General features: G+C 42.1%; 1 pseudogene; it reads left to right on the plus strand.

The window, feature by feature from the left end:
* LOC102774267 overlaps nt 1–5,026 on the plus strand; it is an 11,643-nt pseudogene extending 6,617 nt beyond the window's left edge.
* Nucleotides 5,027–9,491: the final 4,465 nt, after the last annotated feature.

Raw genomic sequence — 9,491 nt, forward strand, 5'->3', positions numbered from 1 at the left:
TTTAAACCGCCCTGTCTTCAGTGTTCACTTCGTTTCTGCAGACCTTCAACTCTTTTCCAGGGTCCTGACGATGCTGGTCCTGACAGATGCGATTTGTTCTGTGGTCTTTCTGTTGGGGAACGGGAGAGGAAGCTGCCTGCCCCGCCATTTTGCGGAAGTCACCCCTGTTTCCTCCTGCTGCACAAGGAGCTGTTACATACAGCACAGCAGAGGGAAGGCTCAGAAAGCTGAGGAACCACGTCCAGGAAGCAACAGTCTGAGAGAATGAGCTGAAATGATGGTTAAATGCTCACCCAGGCAGCTCTGCTATTCCAAGGCCAGGCCCTAGTTGGGCCCTAAGACAGTGATGGCGAACCTTTTGAGCTCGGCGTGTCAGCATTTTGAAAAACCCTAACTTAACTCTGGTGCCGTGTCACATATATAAATTTTTGATATTTGCAACCATAGTAAAACAAAGAATTATATTTTTGATGTTTATTTTATATATTTAAATGCCATTTAACAAAGAAAAACCAACAAAAAAAATGAGTTCGTGTGTCACCTCTGACACGTGTGTCATAGGGTTGTCATCACTGCCCTAAGACATGGGGAGGGACATTGAGGAGACGCCCATCCATGACTCATCAGACACATTTCAACCTTCTGAGCCCACAGATCCGAATCACTCCCTTCTATTCTGCCAACCATGAGATGGAAGAAAACACAGAGGCCTTTCTTCAACAAAATAACACGTGGGCCCCTGAGGGTCCACACCTTCCTCTTAGCCCCACCGATTATCACTAGGGCTGGGCTGAGTTTTGCCTAACTCAGAGCCTGGCCCAGAAAGGTGACAGGCATTTTGCAGAGCAGTGCCAGCTGAATAAGTAACTCGCAGCTGCCTGGGGTTAGGCATTTTAATGTTATGGTCAAAGCATACAAGGATGACATAAGGCCTGGGTGCAAACACTGAGAGTTTCTTTGGGAAACTTGAGTATTTAAAAGTGAGACAGGATAGTAAGCCAGGACAAGCGGAACAGGGAAACGGAGACATTGTTAAACAGTCAAGCAGTTCACAGCCATCTAGTAAATCACAAAATCATCTTCCCGGGCCTCACACACTTAGAGTAAAAGGTTTACACTTCTCCTCCCCAACCAGAGGGTCAATAGCTTAAATCACTATGCAGGGAGATGACAGAAATCCAATTAGTGCCCTATGTGCCAACCACACCCAAGGACAACCGAAGTCAGGGGAATAAATCTCATTTTGGCGCCTCAGCAAAATGCTGATGAATAGCCTATTGAGATCCTCTCCTAAGGCCTCCCCTAAGATCCCCGCCTTCAGAAAACAGATAAGAACCCTCAAACAAAGACCCAGCATGGCTTCTTCCTGGAACACGCCTGCGCCTTTCCTCCCTCTCAGTAGTACATCTCCACTTTCTCTCCTAAGCTCTAAGGGTCCCCATGAGACTTGCAACCAAGGAAGCAATAGGCGGCAGCTCCTCCTGGGCTCACCCCGAAGCTGTGGCCAAGGCCCCTTTCTTGTTCAGGGAGCCGCCAGAAGCCCCACTGTGACTCACTGGTTTCCTGCAATGTTTCCAGAGGGCCAAGCAGAGTGTGCGTAGGCTCTCCCCTGTTGCTTCTTTTCCTAAGACTTTTAAATACATATATATATTTTTTTAATTTCAGGGAGGAAGGAAGAGGGAGAGACAGAAACATCAATGATGAGAGAGCATCATTGATCGGCTGCCTCCTGCATGCCCCCCACCGGGATTGAGCCTGCAACCTGGGCATGTGCCCTGACTGGGAATCAAACCATGACCTCCTGGTTCATAGGTCGTTGCTCAACCACGAGCCACACCGGCAGGGCTCTCCTAGACTTTTCAGTGACCTAAAAGCAGCCCTGCCTGGGCTCACTTACTTCACTGTAGCCTTTACTTTTCCGTGAGTGCACGAAGCCCAGCGTGGCCCACTTCTTTCCTATAACATTTCTAGAGAGCCAAAGCAGAGCTGCGCCAAGACTCTCTCCTGTTGCTTCTGCCACCCTAAGCCCTCCCTTCGTTTCACTGTCCCGCTTTAATAAACATACTCTCAAACCCATCTGGACTTGTGTTGTGAAATCTCTTCTGCACAAAGTCAAGAACCCACACACTACAGGCTGGCCTGAGACACACCTGCTCAGGGACCAGTCCCTTTCCAGTGCCAAAAGCACCATGTATATAGAGAAATTCAGGAATCCACAAATATCCCCAGGGCAAGATCAATGCTCAGAAAATACCCCAGAAGACCCTAAACTGTCATCTTCGTCTGACTCATAGTCTTAGTGCAAGTATAACTAATTATTAAAGGAGTACCCCAGAACAAAACAAATCTACAAAGACTGGGAGAGATAATACAGATTTGTTTTATTTTGTGTTTTGTTTTTTTCTTGCTCCTGGCATTCAAGAAAATTTCTGTCAAACATAGCTGAACACAAGCTAAAGTATAGATACTTCAATGAACACACACAACAAGAACTATACCCTTTGAAAACTAGTTCAGGAAAGACAAACCAATTGAACTATTACAGCTTTTAATAAAAAATAAAAAAAACACACACCGAGGAATGAGAAAAATCTGGTTTGCAGAGTTACCACAGTACAGTATTTAAATGTCTAATTTTCAAATCAAAGTCACAAGACTACTGAGAAACAAAAAAGCATTATCCACTCAACGTAACAAAATAAATTGACAAAAACCTTCCCTAGAAAAATCTAGATATTGAACTTACTAGAGAAAGATTTTAAAACAACTGTTTTAAATATGTTTAAAGTCTAAAGGAAAACATAGAAAAATAACTAAAGAAAATCAGGAAAATAATGTACAAACAAATGAGAATATTAATAAAGATATCTTATATAAAGAAACCAAATGAATTCTAGAGCTGAAAGTACAATAACTGAAATGAAGATTTCACTGGAGGGATTCAATATCAGAGTAGAACAGATGGAAGAAAAAAAGTCACTAAACTTTAAAATAGAACAATTGATGGTACATATACACAATGGAATACTATGCTGCTGTAAAAAAGAAGGAACTCTTACCATTTGCAACAGCATGGATGGAACTGGAGAGCATTATGCTAAGTGAAATAAGCCAGTCAATGAAGTAAAAATACCACATGATCTCATTCATTTATGGATAATAAAGACCATTATAAACTTATGAACAAAAACAGATACAGAGGCAGAGCTGCCTCGAACAAACTTTCAAACTATAGCAGGAAGGCCAGGAAGGGGTGGGGGTGGGGGAGGGGGGTAAGAGATCAACCGAAGGACTTGTATGCATGCATATAAGCATAACCAATGGACATAAGACACTGGGGGGTAGGGGAGGCCAGGGGATTGTCAAGGGTGGGGGGAAAAAGGAGACATATGTAATACTCTTTGTAATACTTTAAGCAATAAAACAATAAGATAAAAAAATAGAACAATTGAAATTACCAAATGTGAAGGACAGAAAAGAAAAAGAATTTTAAAAAGTGAATAGAATCCAAGGAATTTGTGCAACACCATCAAGCAGACATACACACACATTATGGGTCCCAGAAGGAGAAAAGGGAGAGAAGTGGGTATAAAAAAATATTTGAAGAAAGAATGCCTGAAAACTTCCGAAATTTGATGAAAGACATGAATCTACAAATGCCAGAACCTTAACAAATTTCAAGGAGGATAAATTCAAAATAAACATCAAACTGTTGAAAGCCAAAGACAGAGAGAATCATGAAAGCATCAAGATGGCAGCTATTCATTATGGACAGATAAAGGTTTCTTAGTGAAAATTAATAATGAATTTTCATCAGACACCATTAAAGCCAGAAAACAGTGAATGACATATTTAAAGTGCTAAAAGAAAAACATCTGTCAACCAGGAATTCCATATCTAGCAAAACTTACCTCCAAAATAATGACAGAAAAAGTAGTATTCTCTGTGCCTGGCGCTGATGCCCCACTATTTCCCTCACCCTGCAAGCCTGCTAGTGCTTCTCTGGTCCCCAGGCTGGCCCCCACATCACCTGCCTGCCCACCTGCTGTTCAGCACCCCTGGCCTGGTTTCTGTGGCTTCCTCCAGACCACTTGGTCTCAACCCGGGTTTCCACTACTAGAAGCAACACCCAATGAACTGAGGATTCTCAGAGAAACTTTCATTCAGTATATTATGAGAAAGTGTGTTTTTGTGGCGATGAAGAAAAGAAATCATTAGAAATTCTCCTAAAAGATGACTGTATGGATATCGAGAAACTTTGTACTTTTAGTCAAAGGTTTCCTCTCCCCTCCATGTACCGTGCACTTGCATGGAAGGTGCTTCTAGGGATCCTGCCTCCACACCATGAGTCCCATGCCCAGGGGATGATGTATCATAAGGGGAAGTACTCGGATGTCCTTCATGCCCTGAAAGTTGTTCGCTTTGTCAGCGATGCCACACCTCAGGTTGAAGTCTATCTCCGCATGTATCAGCTGGAGTCTGGAAAGTTGCCTCAAAGTCCCTCCTTCCCACTGAAGCCAGAAAATGAAGTGTTTCTTGCCATTGCTAAGGCCATGGGAGAGATGGTGAAAGATAGTGTGGACTGTTCCTGGATCACCCGATGCTTGGTGAACCAGTAAACAACAAGACTCCTTAGGCCAGCTGCCAAAGGCTTTTGAACAGTACTTGAATCTGGAGGATAGCAGGCTGTGAGTCACCTGAAGATGAGTTCTGCAGTGTCCAGACTGCTTTATGATCTCTGGTTCAAGAGGTGCTCCGCAGGGTGCTTGCCCAAATCCAGTTTACAGAGGGTTTGGGATAAAGTTGTAAGTGGATCCTGTAAGATCTTAGTTTTTGTAGCAGTGGAAATTTTATTAACCATTAAACGAAAAGTAATGACACTGAACAATTCAGAGAAAATAACAAAGTTTCTGGAAAATATTCCCCAGGACAGCTCAGATGCAATTGTGAGCAAGGCCATCGACTTGTGGCACAAACACTGTGGGACCCCAGTACATTCAGCCTGAACCCCGTGGACAGTCCACCGGGCCCGGACTGATCTAAGCCAATTGAAACAGGATTCTTGCTTTGGTGCTCAGAGTAATTGCTTTTCCTAAATTATATAATTAAGATGCCTGGGGTTGCTGTGCTGTGGAGCAGCATCTTTTGCTTACAGAGATGTACAAAGTTCCACTTTGAATACAATTTAGAGGGTTGTTGGAGTTTCTAAAGCAGTTCAGTGGAGGGGATGGCATGGGGGGCGAGAGGGGTAGGTGCTTTAACAAGCAGTGCATGACCACACCCTGCCCTGCTTCTCTCTAATTAGCACCAACCCAGTGACTTGCTAAGGCAGGAGTGGGCAACCCCTGGCATGTGTGTGAAACATGGCACACCAGTAACTTTTGCTGGCATGTGGAACCCTCTCTTATAATACTCCATTTACAATTTTTTTCTTAATATCGACTTTTTTATTTTTCAGATAAATTCAGTGTAGGTGCATCTTAGATAAATAAATAATTTTACATAACAAGTTACCTTAAAGACCATAGTCATGGATTGACGAGAGAGGGGAAGAGCAATTTCTATGCCTCTGCCTTAACTCTCCCTGCCTTCCTAGATCCAACCAGTGTTTTGGTTTTAGCCTCAGATGCAATGGGTTTTCGTTGACAAGACAACCGCCTCACCCACTTATTCAAAATTTCACTCTATAAAAATGAAACCTTCTCTCTCACTTTGCCCACCTGTACTAACGAAAAGGGAATAAATTTCTCTGTTTCTCTCAGCAGCAAAAGTCCCACTGATAATATCAAACGGCATCATAAAGTTTTCTGTTGGACTATCAGTGTACATGTATACATTAAAAATAAAAGTATTTTTCATCATCATATACTGTGTTTTTGTCGCTCGAATAAATTTTATTATTTCTTCAAGGTTCTTCACATACATACACTTTAAGAGATATCAAGTAGGCATAACATGTTCTCAAAAAATTAGGGTTGGCACGCAGAAGAATTTTGAGTCAGAGATTTTGCTGGCTTTGGCACATACTCACAAAAAGGTTGCCCACCCCTGTGCTAAGGTCTATTTCTGAAATAAAGAATAACTTCCCTTTGTTCACACACACACAAAAAGTATTCTCTGACAAACAGAAGCTGAAGGAGTTTGTTACCACTAGATTTTCCTATAAGAAATGCTAAAAGAAACCATTCACATTGAAATAAAAGGATACTAGACAGTAACTCAAAGCTATATGAAGAAATAAAAATCTCTGGTAAAGGTATATACGTAAATATAAAAGTCAGTATTATTGTATTTTTGTTTGTAACTCTACTTGTTATTCCAATAGGATTTGAAAAACAAATGCATACAAATAATTATGTCTCCATTATTGGGCACACACTGTAGAAGATGTAATGTATGTCAATTATATAAAGAGGACAAAGACAAATAACATAGGAGCAAATTTTATATGCCATTAAAGTTAACTTAGAATTAAGTGAAACTAGATTATTATAAACTTAGGATTTTAAATGTAATCCTCATGGTAACCAGAAAGAAAACACCTTTTCAAATATGCACAAAAGCCCTAGCTGGTTTGGCTCAGTGGATGGAGCGTCGGCCTGCAGACTGAAAGGTCCCAGGTTCGATTCCGGTCAAGGGCATGTACCTTGGTTGCGGGCACATCCCCAGTGGGAAGTGTGCAGGAGGCAGCTGATCAGTGCTTCTCTTTCATCGATGTTTCTAACTCTCTATCCTCTCCCTTCCTCTCTGCAAAAAATAAATAAATATATATTTTAAATATGCACAAAAGAAAATGAGAACAGAGTCAAAATTATTTATTACAAAAAAAATCAACTGAACATAAAAGTAAGCAATAATAAAGGTGAAGTAGAAAAGTGGTATAAGACATACAGAAAACAAATAGCAAAATGGCAGAAGAAAGTCCTTCAATATCAGTAAGTACTTTAAACGTAAATAGATTAAACTCTACAATCAAATGGCAGAAATTGACAATCAATAAAAGGATAATCCAACTACATGCTATATATAGGATACAAAGGCACAAATAGATTAAAAGTAAAAGAATGGGAAATGATAGTCCATGCAAAGAGTAGCAAGAAGACACAGAGAACTAAGAGGACAGCATAGGCAAACACTGGCACACCACCTCTCCAAAACACATCAAAATTACAACTAAAATACGGAAAAACCATCTTTCAGAACTGCCTGAAATCTGACTTAATGGAAGTCGTACAACTAGAGAAGTAAAGAAGAAAGCACATTGAGAATGGTAGGAGGGGCAGAGGCACAGAATGAGCTGGTGTGACACCCACATGTGGTTTTTGTTTTTGTTTATATCAGGAGGGATATCTCCATTCTGGAGGCTTCCTATGAGAAGGAAGTGGTCCCAGCCCACATCATAACCCCTGCCCAGGGTTCCAGAGCTATAAAAACCAACAGAAATTGTGCTGAGTGACACAGAGGCTGCTGGAGATCCAAGCAGTTCCTCTTAAAGGGCTGGCACACAAACTTATTTGAACTCACTCCCACTGGGCTCCAGTGCTGGGTGGTGGCTTTGAGGGATCCAGGGACATATGGGCAAATACTTGATCATCTGACATTGGGGCAGGAACTTGGGGGTAGCTTTCTTCCAGATGAGGGTGCTCAAAGGGGTCATTGTTCCTGTGCTGGGACCTCCTCCATGGCAGAGCTGACTAGCAGCCATATCTGAGTTTTCATCAGAGTGGCTCACACTGTTCTCACTGCCCCAGTGATTTTCTGAGACCCTGCCCCATCCAATTTACAGCCTCACTCAAATTGTTTTCGGCAGCTTATTCATATAAATAGCCTGTACTGACTCAGGCTTCAGACTTCCCTAAAATTTCTCAGACAAGCAGCAGTTGGCATCAGCATGCCCCATACCTATCAATAAGAGGCCCAAGCACCAGCCTGACTTGCTTCACAGCTGAACCTCACCTGTGCACTTCTAAGCACAATGTATGTAGCAGCCATCTGCAGATCACTCTGTAGTTGTTGCCCGGTGGCCCCAGGCAGTGGCTGACTTTGCATCTCCCAGGAGGCCCCAGAGCCAGTGTACCCGGTGGACAGCTTCAGACCACACAGACTACAAATCTACACATCTACAAGCGACACACTCAAGGGACAGACTCAGTGAGCACCAAAGCCCCACTGAAACAAGTCCTGCTCCATAGGGTCATCTCCTGAACCACAGCTCTTCCACTATAGTTCTCACAGCCAATTGGCCTGGAGGTCAATTCCTTCCAATGACGCCATCAGCAATCAAGTCTTAACTACTGCAAGACTGTACACACATCCCACAAAGGAGCTCACCAAGAGTGCCCAGATCAGGTGACTGGGAAGGCTGAGCCACTGGGCCCTAAAGGACACCTACTGCACAAGGCCACTCTACCAATTCCAAGAGACATAGCAGCTCTACCTAATACATAGAAACAAACAGGGAAGCAGCCAAAACGCAGAGACAAAGAAATATGTCACAAATGAAAGGACAGAAGAATTCTCTAAAAAAAGAACTAAATGAAAGAAAAGCAAGCAAACTACTAGATCCAGAGTTCAAAACAATGGTTATAAGGTTGCTCAAGTATCTTTTTTAAAATATATTTTTATTGATTTCAGAGAGGAAGGGAGAGGGAGATAGAAATATCAAAGATGCGAAAGAATCAATGGTTGGCTGCCTCCTGCAACCCCCTACTGGGGATTGAGCCCACAACCCGGGAAACTTGAGCATGTGCCCTTGACTGGAATTGAACCTGGGACTCTTCAGTCCACAGGCCAACACTCTATCCACTGAGCCAAACCAGCTAGGGTGCTCAAGTATCTTAATGAGAACTTCAAGGGTCTTAGTCAGACTTTCAAGAATCTTAATGAGAATTTCAAAAACATGAAAAGGGACCTGTCGGAAATCAAGCATACACTAACTGAAATAACAAATAATTTACAGGGATTCAACTGTAGAGTAGAGGATTCTGAGAATCAAATCAATGATTTGGAATATGAGGAAGTAACACCAATCAGAAGAGCAAAAAGAAAAAGAATCCAAAAATATGAAGATATGTAGGGAGCCTCTGGTGCAACTTCAAGCATACCAACACTAGCATTATGGGGGTGTCAGAAGAAAAAGAGAGAGAGCAAGATACTGAAAACCTATTTGAAGAAATAATGACAGAAAACTTCCCCTACCTGGTGAAAGAAATAGACTTACAAGTCCAGAAAGTGCAGAGAGTCCCAAATAAGATGAACTCAAAGAGTCCCACACCAAGACACATCATAATTAAAATGCCAAGGGTTAAAGACAAAGAGAGAATCTTAAAAGCAGCAAGAGAAAAGCAGTTAGCTACTGACAAGGGAGTGCCCATACAACTGTCTTCTGAATTCTCAACAGAAACTTTGCAGGCCAGAAGGTAATGGCAAGAAATATTCAAAGTGATGAATACTAAGGACCTACAACCAAGATTACTTTATCCAGCAAAGCG

This window comes from Myotis davidii, unplaced genomic scaffold, assembly GCF_000327345.1.
Source record: "Myotis davidii unplaced genomic scaffold, ASM32734v1 scaffold614, whole genome shotgun sequence".
NCBI lineage: Eukaryota > Metazoa > Chordata > Mammalia > Chiroptera > Vespertilionidae > Myotis > Myotis davidii.